This window comes from Rattus norvegicus, chromosome 3, assembly GCF_021556685.1.
Source record: "Rattus norvegicus strain SHRSP/BbbUtx chromosome 3, alternate assembly SHRSP_T2T, whole genome shotgun sequence".
In the NCBI taxonomy this organism is placed as follows: domain Eukaryota; kingdom Metazoa; phylum Chordata; class Mammalia; order Rodentia; family Muridae; genus Rattus; species Rattus norvegicus.
Genome location: NC_141536.1, coordinates 77,824,046 through 77,849,964, shown reverse-complemented (window position 1 = coordinate 77,849,964; position 25,919 = coordinate 77,824,046). Strand labels below are relative to the sequence as shown.

Below are 25,919 nucleotides of genomic sequence, written 5' to 3'. Positions count from 1 at the left end.
CATTTGAGAGGGACTAGTGTGGTCTTGCAGCTAACTAGCTATGTGACCTTAGGCAAGTCCTAGACCTCCCAGACTCAAGTCACCTGCCAACCTTTTTCTTACAATACTTTCCCATTCTAAGACCCATCTGAATGATTTGGTCTTGGTCTGTCTCAGTTTGCATCCTCTAGTGCCTTGTGGCTGAGGATGTGCAACCCAGTAGGTGTACAACATGGATCATGAACACCAAGTTCAATAAAGACCCCACTGTTCCTTCCAAGCACTGCCTGCTTGCTCTCCCTGGATTAGTATGTTCCTACTCTATAGTCCCCGGAATCGGGCTTCTCAGGTAGTCACAGGATCTTGGAAGCCCGAATAGTCAGCAAGTTTGTGAAAGATAAAGACTCCCTGGGCTCCGTGTTGGACCTGTACAACTGGCATCTCTGGAGACTGCCAGCTGTAAGGGGCTTCCTGCCAACAGTGGATCAGGACCCAGACCCTAAGCAAGGAAGGAATTGCTAATGCTCCCAGAAGCAACCTGGGGCTGAGGACTGTGCGGGATACTGCACCTGCTAAGTGTTGGAAGTCTTCGGTAGTTGTCAATCCAACAGAAGAACCAAGTCCCTATGTTCCTGCCCATCCTACCCCTACTACTTTTTAGATTGCCCCCACTCCATACCATCTGTCCAGCAAGTCTGGGTCTTGCTGTTGTCTTCAGTCAACCCCTCAAAGCTGCCTGTCTCGTTTCACTGGTTTGGAACACCTTCTCTACCTAAGACAAAGCCAGAATGCCCCAGCCTACCCCATTCCCCCACCCAGGAGCGTGCTAGTGTGTTTGTCCAAACTGTCCAATCCTAAGGAGCTTTTCTCAGCACTGACCTTAAACGAAGCCTCACAACTGTCCTGGGTGGGAGGGGGCTCTACTGCATCTGACTCCAAGAGTCTCTGGGGGAAGGGGATGTAGAAAACTGGACTAGGACTAGCAGTGTTAGGTCTTAGTGGGAGATCACAAGCTCCAGCTCAGACTGAGGCACAAACAAGAATTTAACTCAGAGAACATTCTGGGTCTCAGGTTCTAGGATTCGGGGACCTTAATAATGACTCGATTAATCCTAGATTCAAGATGAGAAGACCAGAGAGAAAGGGATAGGTCCACAAGGGCTCAGAACCCAAAGTCCCATAAGCTTCACATGTTGGGGGCAAATCACAGCACTGGAAACTACCCAGAGGTGGTTTTGCTAGAGATGTAAGTAGCATGCCGGAGTGAGAGAAACATAGCAAAGGGCTTTTTTTTTTAATGGAACAAGCAACACTCAAAGTTTTGCTACCAACACCTCCCTCCATTCCGTCTCCATCCACAGCACACAGCACCAGGCAGGCTTATTATTATCCCCATTTTACAGATGAGGGAACAGGCTCAGGGTAGGTCAGCGATGCCCCCAGTGTCACAGAACTGGCGAATATGAGAGACAGTATTTAGATCCAGGTGAGGTCCTGAGAGCCCAAACTCTTGGCCACAGCCACCCCAGGGAAGACAGTCTCTCAGACAGCACCCTTCATATCAAAGAAGTGGAGGTCAAAAGGCTTTGTCCCCGTGCCATTGAGAGTGGGAAGTATTTGAGGATTAGAATCAGATGATGTCTTGAGTGTATCCAGAATGGAGGCTAGAGGCCCCTAGCCACACAGCCATGGTAATGCCAGTTCTCCAGCACCCTCTTCTTTTCTTCCCTATTCCTTCTCAGAATGCTATCCACATCCTTACGGCCACTGCCCCACCTCCATCCCATTACCCCACTATGGCCTTTCCCAGTGTAAAGAGAATTGGCCCTCAAAATGACCCTCATTGGGTAGAGAGGTGCTACATTCTTTGGGCCTCTCTAAGCCTTGTTTCTTCACACCCAGAGGAAGATGCAAGGCAGCCTAATTACTTAGGGGCCTGAGCCTGATGAGTCAGGAGGAATCAAAGCCAAGCATAAGTCATCCCTGTGTGAGGAATGAGGTCCTGTTATGCTGACAGGAAAAGTTGGGGGAACTGCATGAGAAGCCTCCTATGTTGTGTTTCACAGAAGTGTGTATAAAGTATGATTGCCCCCACAGGTCCCAAGATGAAGCCACCTCTTCCTCAAGTGAGACTCAAAGAGCAATCTTCAAACCAGGGTTCCACCAGAGACAGCTTTCCCAGATCTGCCCCAGGTGGTCAGCTACCCAAGGAGTCCCTCATTTGGACCGAGACCCATTTCCCACACCTCCTTGGGTCAACTTCTTGCCTCACCCTTCTGGTTGCTTATTCCTGGTCTTGTGGGAAAGCTTGCACCCCCCCATAGGTAAACTGAAAATCACACTCAGGGACACAGTCAAGAAGCCCCCTAAGCCATGCCTGCCCTCCCCCTCCTTCTCTGCCCACCATACTGTAAGGCCTATTTGCATACCTGCAACTCGAGCCCTGCCCCTCTCCCAATGCCCTGCCATAATTACACTGCTTTCTCAGTCGACGAGACCCTCTGATCCAGAGTTAACTAGAGCTGCCTGTTCCTTGGAGCCACTAGCATGAAGTCCGTCCTGGGTATCTGGATGCCTCACAGCCTCCCCAGTCTGTTTCTGGGCTTCTTGAAGAGAAACCACCCCAGACCCTTCCCCAAACCTATCCATAATCTAGCCCCAGAAGCCATGACACATGGCCTTCCCAATCCATACTTGATGAGTGGAAAGGGATGGGACATAGCTACTGGTGTTCTCTAGACACACACACACAAGTTAGCAATCATCTGGAAAACCAGGACTTGACATTTCCCTACATCAAGGACTCTTGGACACTGTGGGTACCACTTGAGTGTTACCATGACTGTCTTTCATTTTTTATCCAAGCCTGTTTCTAAAGACGGACCCATATAAATAGTTTACTTAAGAGACCAGTGTAAGACTTGATTCCTTCGACGTATGCTACTTAGAACTGGAAGAGACCCTATGTGTCATGGGACAGTGCATGAACACTGAGTCTTTGGCCTGTGTTCTCTCTTCTCAGCCTGAACCCATCGTGTCCACCTGGCCAGGGCCTGAGACAGCTAGGTCCTGGGATGTAGACATCTTCCCACAGTTAGTAGGAAGTATTGAGAGAAGCCACCTCACCCGGGATCCTTTGATTTGGCTGCGTTGCCTTGAGGGCGGGAGGGTAAGTGATAATTGGTGCTTTCCTGACAGTCTCCCCTGGCCATTTATTAAAGGGTAAGCTATGGAAAGCACTGCGCACCCTAAGTGGGGGAAAGGGGAAGGTGAGAGTCTTGTGCAGTTTGATCCAGAGCCAGCTCTTTGGGTCTTTTAGGATTACAGTCCACCCTTGGATGGAAGCATTGTACAGAAACAGGCTTTAAAAAAAAATAAGAAGAGCTTATAATTGGAGAAAACAAAATGTCACCAAAACGTCTGACAGCCAAATAACCTGTTTAAAGTAGACAAGAGAGTGTATTTGCAACACGATCTTAAAGAACTGTAATGACATAAGGAAATGGGCATTATTCTGAGGAAAGTCTTGGCATGTCATATGCAAGCCATCTGTGTGCTTAGCTGGCCAAGTCTCTAGGTCAGGAAGAGAAGCAGGCAGAGCCCTGTGCCGTGGCTGTACAGCAAGGTTTGCATCTGTTCTCTTCTGGATTCCTTTCCAAGTGCACATCTCCAAGTTTTCTGTACTCGGCACATGTCCTTTCTCACCACACCATGTCCAAAGGAGGCAAAGGTGGAAAACGGGGACACAGGGATTGTTAGGAGGGAAAGACGGGGAAGAGCAGGAATGCGTCCCCTGCCTCAGCTATCCTGGGAGGGACAAATTCCCTCAGAGACTGAAGAGCTGTATCAGTAGGAGCTGGGGACAGGAATTCCAAGTCATGTCAGAGTCTGGAAAGATGGCCTAGGTATCCATCTCCGAGCATAGAGAGGAGGAAAGGAAGCTGGATTAAGGGGAAGTCTCTGGTCTCCATTACCATATGCTTTCTATGTCAGGACAGGAAAGCCACCTTGTGACAGGCGGTCAGTTGCTAGCTGAGCAGAACACCCTGAAATGGCATCCTTGCCAGCTCCTCAGGCATACAGGTGTGGATGTGCAGGTAGAACACAATATACCCATCTTGCAGTCTGTCCACTCAGCCTGGCTCCTCCTGCAGAGGCGGGGGTCAGGGGAGAATAGTCAGGGAGCTGCGGCTGACTAGTAAATTCCCTGCCTTTACCCAGGAAGTTTTAAGCCCACCTCTCCCCAATTCTTCAACCACCCCCTCACCACACACACACACGCACACACGCACACATGCACACGCGCACACACGCACACATGCACACACGCACACACGCACACACACACACACACACACACACACACACACACACTGTGTGCCACCTCCTGTCACAGACTTGGCTCCTCTTTTTATCCTGGTCAGATCTCGGGAGGCAGGAGTAAGGTCCCCACTTGGCCTTCCTCTCTGCGGCACCCCTTCCATCTCTTGCTGCTTTCCTGTCACGGCAGAAACACTATCTCTTAGCTCGCCTGCCACCCTTCCGAGCTCCATCAGGGCCCCTTTTAATTTCTCATATCCCCTGGACCTGACTCTGTGTCACATGGTTTACCCATCACGTGCCTTGTGGAAAGTAAGAACTGGAGAGTCAGAGGCACACTCTCTCCTCACTACCCATCTCTCTATAAAACCTACAGAAGGTAAAAACTGGAAGAGAACTCCAAAGACACTTAAAGTTGTCACCACCTGCTCCTGTCTCTGCTTTGCACAACCCCGAAGCTAAGAAAGCAACCACGGCCTCCTCATCCGACTAAAACAAGACCCATGCCATCTAGCTCCTTCAAGGTCTGAACCTCCTCTCCATCAGATCCAAGGCCCAGAGATGCCTGGAAGGCTGGAAAAGACCTACTATGTGCAAATCTATATAAGCAGTGTCTCAGAGACCAAAAAGATGTCCAGGAATCCAGAGTGTAAGTAATGCTTAAGATACTCGTAAAGGACATCTGCTCCAGAGTCTTTGGGGCCATCTGTAAGCTCTTCCCTCTGCCCATTGCCCTCATGCACCCGAGGCCCATTGCCCTCTCCTAAAGGATAAGAGAGACTCTAACTCAACAGGCTCCCCGGTTTACTGGGCTCCAAATGCTTCACTGCAGTTTCTTTTAAAAACCCAAACTCAAAACCATCACAAATGATACAACTAAACTATTTTAGGATGTGGGGGCTCATGCACGACCCTTAAGCTCTTTACTCAAGAGGTTACTTGGAGTCCCAGGCAGACTGAGAGTTCCAAAAGACAGGAAGGGGGTATCATCCTCTCCATCCCCCACCCCACCACACATGCCACTTATTTCTATCCCCCAAGGAGGTGTGGCCCCTCTTGGTCATCCATGGCTCCCCAAGAAAGGATCCCTTTGATCTTAATCCAGCTGGAAAAGTAGGGGGAGTAAGACAAGTGCCTGTCTTTCGGTCTCGCATGGGCACCACACATAAGCCGCAGCAAGGGTCTGAGCCGGGCTCTGCCACAGGGCCCTGGAAACCTAGGGCTTGAAGCTAGATGACTGAGAAGGACCAGCCTGGGAGGTCTGTGAGTCTCTCAGCTGCAAATGGAAATGTCTAGCCTCAAAAATCAGGAGCATGAGGGAAGGTTCTAGTCTTGAGGACAAGGAAAATGAAAGAGATGAAGACAAGCGAGAAGGAAAAAAAATATTGAGCAGTTTGCAGTCACTGTGCCAAAACTGGGGGCAGAGTGTCTGCCTCGGGCAGGCTCAGGGCACCCACCTCCCTGTGCATCCTTCGGTGGGCAGCATAATGGAAATGAAAAAGCACTTTAGTGTCAGGCAGAGCCAAGTTCCCATCCCATCTCCATTGCTTCCTGAGCCATGCCTGCAAAAGTGAGGCCTGGGAAAGCACATTCTCTGCGGCTTGGTTTTGCCATCTACAAACAAGAATATCAGCACCTTGAAGTGTTTCATGAAGGCCAGGCGAGATAACATGTAAAGACTTCAAGTCGTTTCTGGTCTGTGACAAATGTCTCATTAGAAATGAAGACAATATGGCTGGGTGGTGGTGGCACAGGCCTTTAATCCCATCACTCAAGAGGCAGAGTCAGGTGATTCTCTGGGTTCGAGGACAGCTTGGTCTACAGAGTGAGTTCCAGGATATCTGGGGCTACACAGAGAAACCCTACCTCAAAAAAAAAATAAGTATATCAAATATCAAAAGTACATAGTTTCCCTCTAGCCCCAAACACTGTATCTTCTGTTAGTCAATTGCTCTTGAACAAAAAAACAAAAACAAACCCAGTGCTGAGAAGCCTAGGGGGTTATGGAAACAGTCTGCTCATTCATTCATTCATTCATTCATTCATTCATTCGTTCTTTGAGGCCTCCATGTGTGATGACGGGGAGCAGTGGTTAAATGCTGTTTAAAACCTAGTGATCAACGAATCTCACTCTTAAACTCAGGAAGTTCAGATGATAGGTAGCTTATCTTCCAAGAACTGGTGGCTTTTGCTATGCTCAGGAGACACGGGAAGGGAATCTGGGCTCTGCATATGCCCAACAACTGGAACAGCATGTCCTGGCCAACTAAGATGTGCAAACCCCAATAATCATCAGCTCCTGCCTTAAAAATTAACAATTACATCATGATTATCAGGGGCCATGCAAAGGCTCTGGTATTTTGGGTGTTGTTCTTGGTTGTAACTGTCTACCATATGCTTTTTGCTTACAGATGTTTTGATGGCTCAAGTCACATCCTATCTTCCAGATTCCCTTCAGATAGTGACCCTCCAACCTACGAGGCTCAGATGTGCTCGTACCCTGCCCCCTCAGATTGCATATGGGTTGAGACTTTTAATCCATGGAGAAGTGTGGCAGGAGTCCCCATCTAGTAAGGAAGAAACTGCAGAAGACACGACTTTGACCTTCATCAACACCTAAGATTAAAGGACAAGTCTCAAGATGGCAGAGAAGAAGAAACGTATAGAAAGACAAGGGCAACGGAGAGGAAAAGACAAAAAAAAAAAAAAAAAAAAAAAAAAAAAACAAAAACCCCTCACCCAGGAATTTAGGTAAAGCCTCCAACCACCTGAGAATCCCAGCACAACAATGTCAGCCATAGCAAAGTGTCAATGCTCCTCTGTCAATGCTCCTTTCCTATACAGATGTTTTGCTGAAAAAGCAAAGACTCAAGCTTATGATCCAGATGTTTATGGCCTGGCAGGTCCTTTTCCTTTCCCCAGAAGTTACCTGAGAATCTCAAACCAGACTATTAACTTTGTTTGTAAAGACATCCACTTTTCTTAAATTCATGCCTTATCAATTACAGTACCATCAGGTGCCCACTCAGGAATCACTCTGTGTTCTCATGTTTCTAGCAACTCTTTGAAGACAATAGCTTTAAACCCCACAAAATGCTATCTGTATTTTCTATGTCAGAGGCAGTGAGATGGGAACCTTCTGAGGGCCTGCCTCTCTGTTTCTTAACTTTCATGCTTAAAGTTTATGTTAATACCTTTTTATAACAGCCCACCAAGGGTGGGGTTGGGGTGATAATGGAACCGTGATGAGAATGTCTTTTCCACAGGATGGAGAGGAAGACTCTTTAAGACACCTGAAGAAGCGAAGCAGCCATCTGTGTGGTTATTGGGTGGGGGCATTCCACAAGGGAAGTGGAAACAAGGGCCCTGGGGGACAGCTAGTATGTTCTAACAAAGGCAGTAGACACCAACTACTGCTGGTCTGGGGTATAAGAAGGAATACCCTCCCCAGGAAAGGCTCACAAAGAACAGACCTTGAGATTGACCTTCAAGATGGTGGTAGATTTGAACAGTGTGGCTAGAGGAGACAAGTGGCTCCTTGTATGTGGCTCTACCCCCAATGCTTTTAGAATCTAGATGATTCTAAAAACCTCTGCCTCTTGCATAACCGAAAGAGGAAACAGAAGCCCAACGCTGCACTACCAGTTAGCAGTGATGTCAGAACCATAACCTGCCCTTGAAGCTTGAACAGAATACTATTTAACTAGAACTGGAACTTTCTTTCTAGCTCCCAGGGTGACTGCCTCATGATTCTCCCAGAGGCTTTGGAAGCAGCACTATGTGCAGAGTGGAAGTCTCAGCTCTTGCTGAGACTTGAGCCCATGTCTCCAACAGAACCACAGATCCCCTCCACTTTCCTTTCACACCAGATGTAGGCAAGCATTCTCACAGTGTCCCTCAAGCCCCCAAACAGAGGAACACTTTGACACAGGCATGACTCACTTGATCAAAACCACCCACAGGCAAGCAGCATTCATAGGGATTCCACCCAAGCCTTGTCCGAAACCTCTTCTGTCTTCCTCGGAGTCTCTGAACATCCCAGCTGCCAAGCCACCAAGCACCCTCACAACTCTGCAGAGGACCACAAGTGATGGTTAACGCCCTATTGGTTAATCCCAAAGATGGGAGGGGATAGACCATTTACCCAAATCATCATGTCAAAAGCAAGCAATTAATTAAAGCAAGTCTTTTTATTCATGCACATGGGCTGCCTCCCCCAAGGTGGGGTTCCAGAGATCAGCACTGGACCTGAGGAAGACTTTTCTAGCTCAGGGGTAGGGGGGTTTCCAAACAGAGGATTTGGTGGGCAAAATGGGAGGGATTACAGGAGCAGGACATTAGCATAGTTAGTCCTCCTGAAACAAAGGCATGGTTACAAGTTGGGTACAACAAGGCAGCCACAGTCATAACTAGGGAGCCATAGGCGGATGTATAACATTCCAAAACAAAGGTAGGGTGGCAAGACAGTTATAAATAACTTTTGAAAACAAAGCCATGACTGCCATCCCCGTGCCATCCCCGGACAGGCATCCATGAAAAACTGAGGCTTACTCACAAACAGGAATGAACCTAGTTTGTCTTTATTGTAAGTTAGCTTTTAAGCCTAAAACAGAGGCAGGCTGGTTCTTCATGTTCTCCTAGCAAGTAACTGTAAGTAATGCCAAATACCAAATCAGGAAATCGGCTGTTATTAGGAAGATTAGCTGATTATTTTCATTTTATCCTCTGCGTCTCCCTCCATACCCCTTTTTCCTCCACCTCCACCTCCACCCTCCCCCAGCCCCTTCCAGTTTTCCAAGCTCAGGCCAGAGAGGAGGCAGTGAACCTCAACTTCTTTCTGTTTTGCACAAGTAAACGTCATAAACACCTAGAGCAAAGCTGAACCCAGAGTGAATCGTGAGTTGCTTCTCCTTCACTCCTTGCTCCTAGAGGCTTGGGGAACCCACCAGGCTTCCTGCTCTAAAAGCAATAATTGACACTATTGGGCACTAAAAAGACAAAGAACATGCCCTTTTGGTCTCAGAGGGTTCGTTAGCCATCGGAAAGCAGAGAGCAAAGGAGTGAGTGGCAAGGGTGGCTAAGAAGAGCCCTTCCTCATTTTGTCTAGAAGACTTCCACAGGACCTGGAGGGAGGCACAGTACTTTTCCAGGTAGGCAAGATGTGGAAAAGGCTTCCTAGGCAGAAGTCCAAAGATACAAGATAAAATAACCAAACCGCAAACAGAGCAGACTGGGGAGCGAAGGGCCAGTAGGCGGGGCTCCTGATGAGAACACAAGAAAAAAAAAAAAAAGGTCCAAGAAAGCCCTGAACCGAAAAGATCCCAGGTATGGGCTGTGCCCAAGGAGAGTCCTAGCACCCAGTGTCTGGAACACAAGACATGAAAATGAGACCAGGGGTTCATGGTCACGCTGTTGGCATGAGAACATGTAGTGGAATGAGAAATGAAAAAGGGTGGCTTGACCCTTAGTTCCCGGGAGCAGCAGCGCTGGGCACTGCCTGTGCATGACTGGAGGGTAAGCATGTGGTCATCAGGTGACCACAGATGGGGGCAATGAGGGAGTAAGGCACCTTTGGCAGGCAACAAGCCTGGAGGCAGAGGAGGCCAGATCCCAGAAGTTCAAGAAGAGATCCCTAGAGACCTGGTTGGTGGAAGCCTTGATCACCCCAAATGGGGGATTTCATAAAGCATCTAAAAGAGCCAGCAGCATCTAAAAGATTCCACAAAATGAAAAAGACTCCCAAAGTGGCTAGCATCCCCATCCCCACCCTTGCTACTTCATCTCAGGAAAGTACAAACAGGAGATCCTGAGTGGCTCCCAGGGCCAGGGGCCTTCTCCTGGAGACAGCAGCCGCTCTCCCAGCCCAAGCACAGCAGGTGCAACACAGAGCTTATTGAAGCCAACAGGAGGCTTCCGGCAGCCAGCCTCTCATGCCTTGAGAATGAGGAAGTGTGTAACTGGTGACCTTAGAACTAAGCCTTGAGGAGCAAGTCTCTGGGTCACATGGGGAAGTGTCAGCTATGTAGATGCTTTGAAAGCCAAAGCAGGTTGGGCCCAAGTGACCTTTCTTACCTCAAAGGGCTGAAATAGCATCCCCAAGGGATGCTGGACCTGGGGGCTCTGAGATTGTCCTCACCACCAGTATCATCTCTTTAAGATGGGTTTGCAAGACTTTCTGTCACTAACACTGCATGGAATTTCCAACCCATCTTAAGTGGGGATGAGGAACCCCTGACAGGTACCAGGTAAGTCGAAGCCTCTCCTAAGCCACCATTCTCCAAGTTTTGACCACAAGCCCAAGAATCCAAACACTGCCTAACTCTCACAGCTCCAGTTACCGAGCATCTAAAACCTCAGCTGAAGGGCCTTCCTCTTCTGTGTAACAGAGTGTCTCTATCTTTCCTATGAAGAAGCATGCTCAGAGACGTGAAATGACCATCCAGGGAGATACATCACAGCCCTCAGCATCCCACCTCAGACTAGACCAGCTCTCCAGTCAGTAGATACCTTCCCTGGGCTCTACCTAGCTCAGTGACCCAAAACTGTATTCTGGGTGAAATACAGTCTGTTTTGAATTGACTCGAATTTTGCCCAACCAAAAAAAGGAAAAAAAAGAAAAGAGCTGATCTTGGGTAGCTACCAGAGGTCGAAAGATTGTCCATGCCGTGCATGTTTCACTCTATTCAAGATTCTTCCACTGCCTTGCCTCACTTTGGAAGATATCCCATTGTGAAACCAAGCCTTTGCTCCCATGCTTTCTCCCTCCCATGTCACATCCAGCATAGTCTACCAACTGGACCTGACAGACTCTGAGAACACCTTCTCTCTTCTCTCCCTGCCACCACCGCTGGCTGCATCTCTAGCTAAAAAGGAAGGAAGTTTGCCTGGCCCTTCCCAGTTTCTCCCTGCCCAAGGAGAGAGCTACACAGCCCCTGCTGGCAGGCCATTAGTCTCCTCTTATCTTGGGGTACCCAGTTTGTTCTCCTGACAATAATTTTCTCTCAAGAGTTAACTCTATCACCCTGGCAGTGGAGAAAAGACCATGATCCAAGTAGCAAGGATTAGACTGAAGTTAGAAACGTGAATCATCACTTTTAACCCCAAAAGAAATCAGTAGGGAGACCATGCTACAAACCTCCTCAAGCCTCTATTCCTAGAACCCCAATTTGCCAAGACTAGTTTAAGCGCTCTGATTAAGACAACGTCCTCAACTAAGTGCTTCAAGTAGCTAGGCTTCCCTAGAAGAATGAACTACAGCTAGGTAACCAAAGAGAACTCCTACTTCACCTTCAAATCTTTTCATCTATGGACTGGGGGCCTTTCGCTCAGGCCCACAGAGCCTCAAATTCCTTGTCTATCAACTGTCAATAATCATCTCAGTCCTGCTTTTTAGATTATTCTCAGGGTCCACTGAGAGCTCAGATACAAAAGTGCTTTGATATCAGGAGAAAACTGAAGGAAGAAAAAAAAGTAGTGTATGAAAATTTGTGAGCTTGCGCCAGGCCATTGAGTCTCTCTTCCAGTCCCACCAGGTAGTAATTCAACCTGGACCATTAAACGTTAGTTGTGCCTGCAGGAAGACGTGCAGGGGGTCAGGGTGCTAGAGTTCCAGACTGCATGCTTAGATAGTGGAGTGGTTACGTGCAAACAGAGCCAGTCCACTCGTCTGTACTACTACAGTAATGAGTAACAGGGCTCAAAAGAAACTGGCCACTGAGAGAGAGGATTAACAGCCCTCTCCGGTCCTCTTAGTTATATAACTTCTTTGAGCCTCTATTTCCTCATGTGTAAAATGGGGACAGGCCCTCTAATTCACAGTAGGGTAGCAGATTTGTAAGGGCTATGTTTCAGAACTTTTGGAAAGTTCCTGGTAACTGTTCTCATTAGTAATAATAAATCCCCCTTTGCCACTGCTTTATCCTGGAAGCTAAGGAGGCAGCATACAATGCCTCTTAGTGAGAAAGGCACCATCCACCTTACAACAGGCAGCAGAGGGCCCTCAGCGAGCTCACTGAGCATGAAATTGAGGGAGAACAGCTCTGTATCTACTTGTACGCTAATGAGGCTCTCAGTAGGGGGAAAAGGATGTCTATGGTGCTCTGTGCTGGTGATGGGGGGCCAGGTAAGAGGAGGAGGCTGGAATAGGAGCAGTGTCAGGCAAGCTGATACCCCACCTAAAAAGTCAACATCTTCTGCCTAATGATACCCCTGACTTTAACAAGCCAAAAAAAAAAAAAAAAAAAAAAAAGGCCTCTAAGCCTATGGGACACACCTTTCCAGCCCAGGACTGAAAGCACAGTAACTCAGATGTGGTCCTTTCTCAAGAGAGCAATCTCACAGCCACAAATTCCAAGTTTAGGATATTGAGGCCTGACTGCATTAAACCCCCAAAGAGATAGCCCCTACTACTGGTGGTGTCTTCACTTGCCCTCTCCACCCCCTTCAGTTGGATAGTTAGGAAGCAATAAATAATGGTAGAACACACCTGCAGTGGCTCTCTGGAGGAAACATCACAGTGGAAGAAAGTAAAAAGGAGGGATGAAATGTATTCCCATTGACTATGAGAAACGGGCGAACAGAGCAGGTATCAGAGTGGATAGATCCCTGCTTGGAAATGCATGGGAGACAGACTCAAAACACCTCTGGAGCCCAGGAGCTTTAGTCATGATGGGCAGTAGGATCTTTGATAGATGTGTGCCTGTGGAACCCCTACCCCCCAACATCTCAGAAGGCACAGGCATCTCATTGTCTCCTAGGTGAACATGACAGGGCTTCAAGCCACTGCCTACCTATGCACCAACTCTTCTGTAAACACTTATCCTTGAACGTAGATACCGAGATGTTAATTTATGCTACAGGCTCTCCCTGGAGTTCCAGCCTCTCCATTTTTTATCCATGAATTTTCCACTTCTTGAGGAATAAGACAAAGTCTTATTGATCGTTGCCTGAGCAGTCACACCTGACTTTTGTTTGTATTTAAAGCAGAAATGTCCATGTTGGCCAACTCAGTACTGTTATCAAGAACCCGAAACTTTTCATCAGCTTACTCTGAATTTCAGTTTGGTGTCAGAGCCAACCACCAACAACTCTTCTATGAAACTCCTCTCTCTCTCTCTCTCTCTCTCTCCACTGACACTGATGTGTTTAACCAGAGTGACATGATTCCAAAGAACCAGCCCAACAAACACAAAGTGTCATCATGCAAGGAGCAGCTGTCCGAGAGTAGAGAGGCTGCCACAGTTGCCTGAGGTCAGCAGACGACTGAAAGAGAACATCGTGAAGAGGTAATCAGGGTGTCATCTGAAGATGCAGGTTTGAACCTTGAACCAGCAGATTTCGAGCGAGCAACAATGAAGCTATAAACAACTCTTTCTCCCATGCACCCACACCAGCGACTGTGCAAGCCATGGAGACTGTGCACTCAGAAGTCTTTCAAGAGGTTAGAGTCAAAACCACCTTGACAGAGAGAAGACTCCCTGCTGAACGGATGAAGGTGCTGAATGGAAGCCATGCCATTCTGCATCCTGTGGAAGAGACCAAGGAAAAGTGTCTGCACCGATGCTTTCAGCGATTGTTGGCACAAAGGCCCCTCAAGCTAGCACCCACACCAGCATAGTCAAAGCCTCCTGAGCCTGCGCAATTCACTCTATCTGCAGAACCTAGTGGCCACACTGATTCCTGTAGCCAGTTCAGCATTAAAAGAAGGCCAGTTGCTAAGGTTTTGACCCATGTCAAACAAACCATACAACTCATCTCAAACAAAAGGAAAATCAATATCTCTCTCTTTCTCTCCCTCCCTCTCTCTCTCTCCTCCTCCTCCTCCCTCCTTCTTCCAGCTGTTGAGTGCCCCCTGTTGAGATGTTCTAGTCCAGAGACAAAGCCTTAATCTGTCCTTAAACCCCCATGTTTTCAGAGCTGCTCCATTCCTTCTTCACCCCCCACCCCTCCCCCACCTCCCAGAAAGGGCAATAAGATTATGACTAAAGAGAGCAGTCGAAGTTCCTCTAGATTAGACGTAGGCCCTGCTCTAGGAGCGAGCTCCCAGTCTACAAGAAAGAAAAGACAAGGAACCACTCAGTGGACAGTCTGTCTTCCACGCCAGCCAAGCTTCTTCCTCTTGCTGCCTAGACACCATCCTCTCCTGTTGATACAGAGCTGGGCCCAGGCAGGGCCTCTCAACAGCAGTCCACCTACCTACCCAACTGGGCATGACAAAATGCTTCCTTACCCAAATGTCTTCCAGTTTCTTATCCCTGCCATACACCCAAAGAAACTCCTGTGTCTCCTGGGTCATTTTTGTCATTTGCTGAACTTTCTAGAGATTGCCTTGAAGCTGACAACAGTTGTTCATTGTCTTTGTTTCCTTGCAGACTGTGAGCCAGCTTCCCTGAGTGCAAGACTTACACATCTAATCTACAAGAGTTTCATTTGTGCTCTTCAGACTCAAGTCGTCTTGGGTTTTCTTGTGATGAGGGTGGGGGTGGTACCCAGAGCCTCATATATGCTACGCAAGAACCCTAATGCTGAGACATAGGACTCTAGCCCTTCAGACTCAGTCTTATGTCCCTTCCAGCTTTCCTGGCCCCAAGGACCCCCTAAAGAGGGACCTTTCCCTAGACATCCTCAGCAGCTGAAGGGGGACCTGCCTCAGTGAACGCCTCAGGCTTTCAGCGTCTGCTCTTCTGCGGGCCCATTGGTTCCGGTGATGCTACCAGATACACAAATGTGAGGTAGATTTGCACTCAAGCCTGGGGTCTTTGCATGAGGCTAACAGATGTGAAGCCATAGCTTAACACCTACAGGATGCTTTCTAAAGAAATAAAACTTCAACTCTTCAGTGGAGATGGAAGCTCTTCACAATTTCTCTTTGAAAATGCCTTTTGTGTCAGGAACACACAAAGACAGAACATAGTAAGTACACTGTAAGTTGAGTCTCCAAAACTGATGGGCGTACTCTTGTTCTCAAAGGAGCTCTCAGAGGTGTCTGGCCCAAAGTAAGACAGAAATCACCTCTAATGGGAGAGTCGAGCTCCAGAGCCACCTTCAAGAGCAAAGAACAGCAGCCGTTTGAGTGCACACTCTGATCGGTGACACTCACTGTCCACACCAGGTACTGCCAAGGTCTGTGCCCCTTAAGTCAATGCCAAGGACACTGATTCCAAGGTTTGTTTTGTGTGTTATCACCTCCCATCAAGCTAGACTCAGAAGCAATTCTGAAAGCTGCTTAATCTCCTGCTTTTCGGCTGCCCCATTTGGGCCGTGGTGTGGTGATGTGGTGAACGTGAGAAGCGTCGTAACCGAAGGGAGCCGTCTAAGGGAGCCGCTTCACACTTAGCATGTTCCAGTTCCTGAGTCTGAGTTTGACATGCCTAGCCTCTTCATTAATAGAATGTGAGTTAATACTGACAGAGAAGTAAGTATGATGGTTCCTCTAACACTTCACTGAGAAAAACCAGGACAGCCTGTTACCATAAGATCTGAAATAAGACAGTAAGACCTCTCCCAAGGCATTCTTTCTACCCTTGTTTCCCATACATTTGGCATTCACTTGGCAAGTTTAATGCATCCGTCAAGCAATTGCTTGAGCACTTACTGTGTACAGCACTCATACTAGGTGCCCAGGATACCATGAGTCATGAAAGTCAGTGTGTGTGCTTTCTTGGAGCCTACACTTCTGTCAGAGAAGAAGGACAGTTGTCAAATATTAAGATTGCCCCCAGACCTGGGCAGCCTTGGAGCCATGGCACTGTGAAACAGTTTGCTTGTTTGCCTTTCTGAAACAGCAACATTTGAACCAAGGTCTTAACGTTCCGCCGAGGAGTGGAACAAACCGCTTCAATGATAAAAGCTAAAGACACCAGGAAAAAAATGTATAAAACTAGCCATCGATGTGGAGATCAGCAGATCTTTATTGTACATGATCCAGCCTACCTACCGGCTTATTGAATGTGTATCCTAGTCAGCCTCCGAGAGTCTCCAAGTCTTACAAGGAGCTATCATTTGTCCAGTGACATTTAACAGCCCCATGTAAACTACCCTGAATATTGAGAGGAAAGAGAGGAGGATGTAATGAATCACATATGACATTACACATTGGTGTCCCTCAACACAAGGGCTCAGTCAAATGCTATTAAGAACAAGTAGATGAACAGCTTGCAGCAACAGAGGCATAGAAAGGAGAAGTACTGAGGCTCACTGGGACTGAATGGAGATAAGCATGGCCGATTATCTTCATAGTAGTGGTGAGGAAGAGGGAACAGTGTCATGATGTGGGCATATTTCCAATACCACTTAAAGACCATTTATTCATCCTTTTTTGTTTCTGCCTTTCTCCAAGTTCCTGCTCCTAAGCCTTGCAGAAACCACACCATCCCCACATCAAGAGACTAAAACACCTTTAGGAAACACCCAACCTCACACACCAACTCTGCCACTAGCAAGGAGACATCCGTTAAGAACAAACTGATATGCACATCTAGAGATGTTCTGAACTCAGATTCTGAAAGTAGCATCCCACCAAGAGAGAAGTGAGAAAAAACGATTCTCAGACCACAAACAAGGGAAGTGAGGAGCAGGTGTGCACGGCAGCCTCCTGCCTGCCGCCATATTGAATATATTTGCCAGAAAGAAGCGATAGTTCGTAGAGAATTAGGGAAGAGTTGGGGGTACTGGGGATTTACTGCATCAAGGAATAGAACAGTAAAGAGTGGGGCCAGAAGGAAGACAATTTTATTTAGGAACATGCTTGTACCAGGGAAGTTTAAACTTTTAAGAGATTGCTTTTGTGTCAAGACTTTCTATTATTTCTGCCCCTCTCTCGGATTTCTACCTGGTAGCCTTAGGCTTTCAAATCTTTGGCCTCGCTGCTGTCATCTTGGGAGAAAGGGGCAGCCACCTAAAAGGAGTTCCTGCTTTAGGGGAGCAGGGGTGGGGAAACCTATTAAGACCATCTTCCTGTTTCAAGGTAGAGGGAGAAGCCAGGGTAAGATGAATCTAGGAAAGGACATTGTCTAATGTCCTCAAAACAAAAGAGGGACTAGACTGTGCTCTCCAGGAAGACACTAGGAAAGTATCAAAAGGGGAACAGAAAGATCTCTTTTCCCCCCTCTCCCACCTCTCCCCCTCCCTCTTTTTTCCCTTCCTCCCTACTTCATTCCCCACCCCCACCCCCACCCCACCTCTGAAGCAGGAACCAGAAGCCAGTTCCTGATCCTATGCCATGTTGTCTGATGAGACACATGCTCCTTAGGACCTAGGCCTGACCACCCCTGGGACCTGGGCAGAAGCTGGAACTACAAGAATGACTGAAGATGGCGTTCAAAAGTAAACTCCCCAATGTTGCCTCTGCTCAGATGACCCAGTAAGGAACATCATGATGGGAAAGCACTCCCACTGGTCTTTACAAACCAACTGCAGCCTTCACTACAGTGCCTCATTGCTTTCATAGAGCATCTAACAAGGGCACGTAAGCTAGTAGATTGATCCTTTCTTAACTTCTGTTAGGAATCTTGGAAGGGGAAATGAATAATTGTTAAAAGATTCCAGTAGACAATAGACTTTTTTCTCCCTACTCCAGTATTATCCCTCCTCTATCTTTACCGTAAACTCTACCAGTGATTTCTGTCCCACATTAACCCTAAGTCATTACATCCCAAGAGTGCACCAGCAACACTAGTTTGTCCATTTCCTCAAGCATGCTCCAAGGACAAGGTTCCAGTTTACCTAGTTCCTCAGGAACTGATCTTATAGCTCATTGGCAAATTCCTTTTCAGTTGGCAATCGGTTTAGCCTCAGCCACCTCCACAGGGCCCATTCTTCTTGGCCAAACAATTTGATGAAGACAGCAGAATACAATATTGCTCGGTAAACACAGAATCAGAAAAGAGAAAGTAGTGGCTTTCCCAGGAGGTTTTACCAACAACAAGACAACAGGTGTTGAGACATCTGTCCAGGTGGTTGCCCCATCACAGTGTCATCCCACACTCAAGTCACCTGTTTTGATTGGATGACTAAGAACCAGAAGCCATGGGGAAATTCTGTTGATGTGATGCGCCTCTCATAACACTCATGTCCAATGGGAGTGTGTGCAGGGTGGTGGGACAATAGATGACTGTGGCTGTGTGATTCGCCCCGGCCATATTCCATCAGGCTCCATGTCACTCCATGTCCTGTTTAAATGGTGGAAAACAAAGCATAAAGGTAGCGCCCTTCCTTGTACATAATGGCAGAAAATAAAGAACTACAGTTCATATCACCGGTCAGGATCATGACTCAGAACGCATCTGAAAAGACTGTGAAGCATCAAGCAGGCCTGAGATTTACTAAGGAAACGCCCACCCATCCTGCTCCTTGATCACTCTCCCTGGGTATGAAATGGGCAGCCTTGCTCCATAACAGGGCAGATTTCTAAAAAAAAAAAAAAAAAAAAAAAAAAAAAAAGGGGGGGGGATACCAGATGACTGACTTTTTCTCTGTCTACAGCTTCCTAGGACTGTGTTAACTAAATTTCCAGGAAATGGGTGATTTAACTCTCCGTACTGTCAGGGACATCTATGATTTATTGCAAGCCCAAAGAAGGGCAAACAGTAGTGGAAAGATTCCAACACACAGTGGGAAAGGGTGGGGTGGTAGGTAGCTGGAAGAGCCAATGAGAGGTACTTAAAGGAGCTCCTGGCTTGCTTTGTGAAGGGGAGATTTTGATTTCAATGGGGTACTGAAGACTGAACTAGAACCCCAAAAGACTAGTTATAAAGAAGATAGGCTTCAGTTCAACAAAAGACACCAAGAACATCAAGAACTTTCAATGACAAATGCTACCTGCCCTCAGTGATCCGCTCCCTGCCATGAGGTAGTATGAAAATTCCCCTAGACAGATAGCTCAGAAAGCAGCCAGCCAGTTTTCTTACCAATTCTAAGAACTGTCCAGCACAACTGGACCAAGTCAGCTCTGCTGGGGGCGTGGGGGAGGGGAGGGGTCTGCTGTGGCACAGGAAACATATGAGCTCCAGCCTGAGCCCTGGGCATTGTTGCCAACAGTCATTTCCATAAGGACAGATTGTGAAGGGTGAAGTCATGCTCAAGTGTGTGGGAGCTGATTAGCTCTTCATTCTGTCCTCTCTTTCTAGAACTGGAGCCTCACTCTGCACCCCAGTGTCTGTCTATAATCAGGTCCTTAGGGCCAACCCCCATGGCTAAGTAAGGCTTCCCAGCTCACAGACATCAAACAGACGCCAACCTGGATCACCATCTCTTGCACGTTGCCAGCAAACCTGAGGCCATACTTGGTCACTAACTTTAAAGCAATTTGACAAAACACCTTGTGCATCAGCTCCCGATGAGAGACTTTACATAATTTCCTGCATATCAGGCACTGGGTGGGGAGCACACACATAAACCCTGACCTCCAAAGAGCTCTCAGTTTAGCAGAGAAGTCACCACATCAGTACACCACTCAGAGTGGCAGGTCTCATCTGAAGTTCCTTCCTTCTAGGAAGATATGAGAGTCTCAAAGTGGACATGAGGCTGAGGCACTCGAGCTGGGTTTTGAAGGATGAGTAGGATTTAGTCATTCATTAAACGGGGGGGGGGGAGACAAGTGGAAGATATATATGTGATTTTTTAAGCTAGTAATAGGCATTTGACTCTAGGACATGGGTGGGAACCTGGGATTTATTAGTCTGGCATAACCAGAATGCTGGTGGCCACCCCTAGCATCTTTCCCGCCCACCAGGTGACAAGGTAAAAGCCACTGCTGTTGTCAAAGCAGAGGCAAGGCAGCAAGATGGAAGGAGTCCTTTAGGCCCCAAAATGAAATCTGAAAGTGTTGTGTGTCCTGAGATCTAGGACTGCCTCTCCCATTTTGACAGTCTGACTCACAAGAATCACTTTTTGAGGTTTTATCCTTTTCTGTTTTGGCAGAGTTAAAACGTTTTGTGAAATGGAAGTGACTGGACACCACATTTAGATGTGTAATGCTCCTAGCCTAAAAGAAAGAAAAAGCTGGTCTCCCAAAATTTGAAAAGCAAACTTCAACAGTTTTGGAGGAGAGCAGACCTTTGAAGGACCTCCAACACTGAAGCTTCAAAGAGTGGGGAACCTCATTGTACACTGCTCTCTGGAGCTCAGATCAAGAACTTATTGGCCACCAGCTCTCCTTTCTCCAGCTGTCATGGAGGCTATGTCACAACCATGAGCTAGTCATTCCTCTGGTTGACACACAGTAACTGTAAAGATTGGGTTGGGGATGAAGGCATGTATGCACACACATTAACACGCAGCATGTGACCTATCTGCTCCCTGCAAAATGGTCAATCGAGAAGAGATTCTGCCGTTGTTGAATCTCACTGGAACTCACAAGCACCTCTGGCTTATATTTGAGTCAGAACTCTTTCACAGTTGTACTGTTATTCTGATCTCCTCCTAGACAGAGGCCATCTTCCTTGAGACACTACAGCTCCCACATCATGTGGAGATTCATCCTCTTCCTCCTCCGTCTCCTTCTCCTCCTCCTACCCCTCCCCTCTTCCTCTTCCTCATCCCCCTCATCCTAGGTTCTGGCAATGGTGACCTCTGACCATACTTAGTATGCTGGCAGGAGGAGGTGGGGACTCTTCCTTGCCAGATCCACGACTCACAGGAAAGACTTAAGAACTTTCTGAGGAAGAAGTATGCATGGGTTCTGAGAAGTCACAGCCATTGTCCTAGGCTGCCTTGGTCTTTCAGTGCTTGTCGCCTGTCCCTCTTCCATTTTGTTTTACCTGGTTCCTTTTCCACATCCACCCCATCCTCACTCTGTAGAGGCCTCATTCTGCTCCTCTCTGAGGACCATCTCCTGCTCAACACTCTCCATTTATGGTTCTTCCTCCCTCTAGTGAAACCAGCTTTGTGTATTTACCCACATGGAAATTCAACAAATAATTTCGTTCTATATAATGACTCCCTATTTATTGAGCTCTTACTATGTGCTAGTTGCCAGAGTCTGCTCTAGGCAGTCAAGGAAGAAATTGCCTTCCACCTATCCCTGACTCACAAAGGTCTCTCTACCTTCTGGTCCTCTTTGTGCACACAAGTCTGAGCCCCATAGTTGAGGAGCAGACAAACTTGGAAAGGGCAGCTGTGTGCAGCTCCCTTTTCTGTTGTCACTTTGAACTGTTGAAAGGCTCCAATTTTGCATCAGAAGAAGCTCTTTGGAGAGGTAGCTGGATAAAACAGAAAGACTTATCAACAGGGTCAGTCTTTGTTTGTCTCCTTCTGCTCATCCAATTTTGTTCCCCATTAGAGAGACAATGATCACCGAAAAGTATGAATAATGAAAACAGGAAGTAGAGGAAGGGTGCCCTCAAGCACCAGCCCTAGAGTGGGCTTTAGAGGAAGGAAACATGAACTCCGACCTTTCACCAGCAGAACCTACTTCTCCTTTTCATTTCCGAGGGCATCCCCAGTGCCTAAAAACTGCATAGGCAATCTACAGAGAAATGACTCTGCCTCACCAGTCACCCAGTCTTCCAAAACATCCTCACTCATGACCTCCCATAACTAACCCAACACACCCTAAAAAGTAACCTTGCATTTTGCCTGCCAATGAATAAGACTAACCATTCTTCTTCCAGCCACCCTCTGGCAGAGGGTCTTCTACTTGTGCATATCTTAAGTAAAATCAGACGATTCATACCCTAAAGCTTTTTGCCATCAAGAACAAGCACCCACTCCCCACCCTTTAGCTACCACCTTGCCATTATTTTGCCAGACTCCCCGGTTCTTTTGACATGAGCCATCTGGAGAGATAACTACAAAGATAAAAGCAGAGCTGGGTAGCCATGACAGTGAGGAGGAGCTTGAAGAGGAGTTTGGTCATGCTGACCAAAAGTGGAGAGCCAGAGCATACTGTATTCTGCCCACTGGCTGCCTCAACCCCCTTGTGATTAGGGTACCTGTTCCACCAGCTATGGCACGATTCCCAACAGGTCCTATCTAGATCCACATCCAGGGCCCAGTGAAGATGCCACATATAAAGAATGAGTTTTAAGTGGTGCAGAGGGACAGAACTGTCTATCAGGCTCTCACTTCCTGTCACTTGATTTCCTGTCCTAAACCCACACTGTGCCTCTTGTGGTATTTAAGTGGGTCTGACTGCTTCCTGTCTTCCTAGTCATCTCAGCCGTCCTCTTACCCCAGCCCTCGGCCTTTTGTTACCCTTTTCTCTCCTGGATCACCCAGGGTGGGAACATTGTTCCTCCGTTATATGGCACACCAAGAAGAGGAAAAGAAGGCATCTGGCATGAAATCTCCCTCTTCATACCCCACTGAGCTCTCCATATTCCCTAAGTGACTCAGAAACCACCACTAAGGTACCCAACTGATCGGGCCTGCTTCTGTGAAGGTAAGGACTCTCTGCAAGCTCAGGAGGGTTGTCTGACATAAAGTATCAATAGTATATTTTTAATAGAATGCTCTAAGTACTGGAGATTACCATACTGTGACTAATGGCACACAAGAACATTGTAAAGAGGGAAGGATGTCACCTTTTCTTACACAAACCTCTCCCTCACACTTACTGTCTCTTCCTACGGATGGACATGACTCCATCCCTCCCCCCACCCCCACCCCCCAACCCCCCACCCCAGGAGTTCTTGGGAGAGCCCAGGATATGGAAATGACACTGGGAATTCTGAAGGGCCCTGATGGTGGCCATGCCAGGCCCTACGGATTGTCAATCAGACAATCCCTGGTACTTCCTACCATTGCATTGACCTACCCTCCGGGTGCCTCCCTGCCCACTGGCCACAGCGAGACCACAGATACCACTCAGAGCCATGCCAGAAAGTGTCCTGGCTGGCCTTTGTACAAGGATCCTTCAACCACTCTCCTGACCAGCTCAAAAGACCTGCTGGATCCTGAGCCACCTGTCTTTAGACTCCAGCCCACTCTGCTCCAGCAAGGCTTTCATCTGTGATTCGACTCAACATTGTCTTGATTTTTTCTTCCTCCTCTACAAAGCATCCTTCTCTTCACCATTACCATCATTCCTTTGCCCGATTGTCAGAGGGACAGTGGGGAAGGAGGGAAATGCTGAGAACTCTGGAGAACTAGGAAAAGCCAGGAATGAAAAGCATGGAGAGCCAGATCCTGGCTCTGGCCTTCCCAGGAATCCAGCAGGCAGCAGGTTTTCTCACTCGTTCACCCTAAGAAGGTATGGGTGTGAGGAACTCAGTGCACTGCTTTAGAAAATGACTCCAACCCACCTCCTCAACTCTCACCCCACAATTCTCACTGGCTCCAAGAGAAACCTCCTCGGCCTGCCAGTCACCCCTGTACTGCAACACTGATCCCACAGTTCCTGCCACCAGCTTGGCACAAACAAGACACTTTAGGAGATAGGTACATCCTTCTCCAGCCTTCCTCTTCTTCACTCTCTTTGAAACACATCACCCAACTGACTTAGGGCCCTCTGTCTCTGAAGTCTCCCTCAGGCTGACTGACCCCCATCCCCAGACAGCTCACCCTAGAATCACATAGAACTTGAGCTCTACCATATATAATCTTCACTTACTTCACTAATAAACACCCAAAACCCAAGAGCCATGTGCTGCAAGGCTGCCAAGGGTCCCCAGAGATACCCCGTCCACCTCAGACCACTAAGCCCCGCCGCTCTTCCTCCTAGCCCACCGGCCTAACACTTCAGCGCAAGCCTAAATTCATTCTCTGCCTAAACAGCACTTGTGTTTAGGTTGACAGTGGAGAGAGCACAGGCGTTGAGCTTTGGGCTCTGTAAAGAACTGAACCTTTTCCACACCAGGCTCTTTCACAATATTCAACATTAATTTTGGAAAACTGTAAAGACTGGATTCTGTAACCATGAAGACAGGGATCGGGGAGGGGAAGACTCTTTATGACCCTTCAAAAAAGATGTCTAACAAGCCTTGGGCAGGGCTCCTTCCTTTGCTGACAGCGTGCTCACTGTTCTACAGCTTTAATGCCTCTTCATATCCCTAAATAGCTGGCATACAGGGGAGGGCTCGAGTTCCCTCAGTCAACCCAGTGAAGAGGCCTACAGTAGAATGTGTGTGGCCAAGACAGAAAAGTCTGTCCAAGGACAGAGAAATCAGGAGGTGAGATGGACAGAGAGGAGGAACTTAACAACAGGTTGGGGATAGACTGCCTGCTTCTTTCCTCACCAGGAGGAAGGAGATGCCCCAGGGTGAAGGAGGAATCCATTTAGCACAAGACCGGAATGGCCCCAACACACTGCTGATGGGGCAAAGACTGTCAGTGAAACAAAAACCTGTACGCTCCTGTCTTGCACATGTTTTTTGTTTTGTTGGTTGATTTGGTTTTTTGTTTTTTTTTAAATAAAGATGCTGTTTGAGTAACTCTCGCCTTGTCCTGAGCTGCTGTGGTTAATTGGGAATGCGCTCTCATCCCATGGCAGCTGTGAATGCTAGCTAGCATACAGCTTTACACCATCGCCCCCTTGCCCCATGCCCCCTGCCCGTGCCCCCGACCTGACCCCGCCCCTGCTCTGCCCCAGTGGGACTTCTCCAATTCTCACAATAAGATGCTTTGCAGGAGGAACCCTGAGCCAGGGAAGGGCCAAGAGCCATCTGAGAATGGGGAGTTGGTTTAAGTCTTACTTAAGACAATGTCATTCATTCCTTGAAAATTAAGAAAACAATTTACCCAAAACATCACTCCTGAATCTTAAATAGCACCAAAGTGTCAATTACTCCCGGAGGGTCCTCTTCCACACGGCTCCAGGGAGAGCCAGGCCACACAGGCAGCTCCTCAGCCTTGCCTTATGTCATTACCATAATACTCTCCTCAGCTCCCCTCTCTCAACCAGACCATTTCAAACTGAAGCAGTTAACTCCTCTCCCTGCCTGCTCAGAGGCAAGGTCACAGTTGCACAGGCCTGTTCTTCCACCTTTGTGTCTGATTCGGCCTTCATTGCTCCACAGTTGCCAATGTGGAAAAGAAGTGGGCAATTTTTAGGGACTGTCTCCCAAGAGTGCCCTGCCTTGTCTAGGACTTAGTGCTCTGTCTGAGTTGCTTTTGCTCCTCCTCAACTGGCAAGAAGAATCATCGGTCATCAGTCATCAGTTGAGCAAAATCAGGAAGTCAGGTGACCGGAGCAGAGGGCTCTGAATTCTTTATGGAATGGCTGAGTGGCCTTCTATTGAGTGGAACCAGAGATTATGACAAGATGCAGAAGACAGGGTCACCTCTCCAAAGGTCCCATCTTTCTCTGTATTTGACCTTGCCTTGGCTCAAGCAATCCTCCCACCATTAGCTCTCTTGCCTTTACATGCCCAACAGGTAATACATATATACACAGACAACACACAACACACAACACAGTTTCCACTCCCGCTCTGAGAGAGATGAAGATGCCAACCATGGGGGATTGAGAAGGGTGACATGGATTCTCATAGGACATGGCCTAAAAGAGACAGAGGACAACAAGGGACTCAAGTGCCACTTGATCTTCTACCATGGGCGGGACTTCTCCCTTCAGAATAAAGTTTCCTCTGTGCCCCTCCCTCACTCTTTCTTGGTTTCTAAAGATCTAACGACTGGCTATCAGATGCTTATCACTGCTTTCCAGATATGGGATATCAAAAGAG

At 47.7% G+C, this 25,919-nt stretch overlaps 1 protein-coding gene and 1 long non-coding RNA gene across 10 annotated transcripts in view; one reads left to right on the top strand and one right to left on the bottom strand.

The window, feature by feature from the left end:
• Chst1 (carbohydrate sulfotransferase 1) overlaps positions 1-22,326 on the bottom strand; it is a 64,386-nt gene extending 42,060 nt beyond the window's left edge. For 3 of the 9 annotated variants that reach the window (XM_087650867.1, XM_087650873.1, XM_087650868.1), the window contains exons 1-2: positions 22,230-22,315; positions 18,292-18,467 (exon numbers count right to left, since the gene is read on the bottom strand). The gene's annotated coding sequence lies outside the window, so the exon portion shown is untranslated. Of the gene's footprint in view, positions 1-8,241; positions 8,373-18,021; positions 18,468-22,229 lie in introns of those variants that run through there. The other 6 variants (XM_087650872.1, XM_087650874.1, XM_087650866.1 and 3 more) reach the window with 5 other exon arrangements.
• A 117-nt stretch (positions 22,327-22,443) lies between these two features.
• LOC147995576 (uncharacterized) lies at positions 22,444-24,668 on the top strand. Its single transcript, XR_015684506.1, has 2 exons — positions 22,444-22,678; positions 24,477-24,668. It is a non-coding gene; the product is annotated as an uncharacterized LOC147995576 (long non-coding RNA).
• Positions 24,669-25,919: the final 1,251 nt, after the last annotated feature.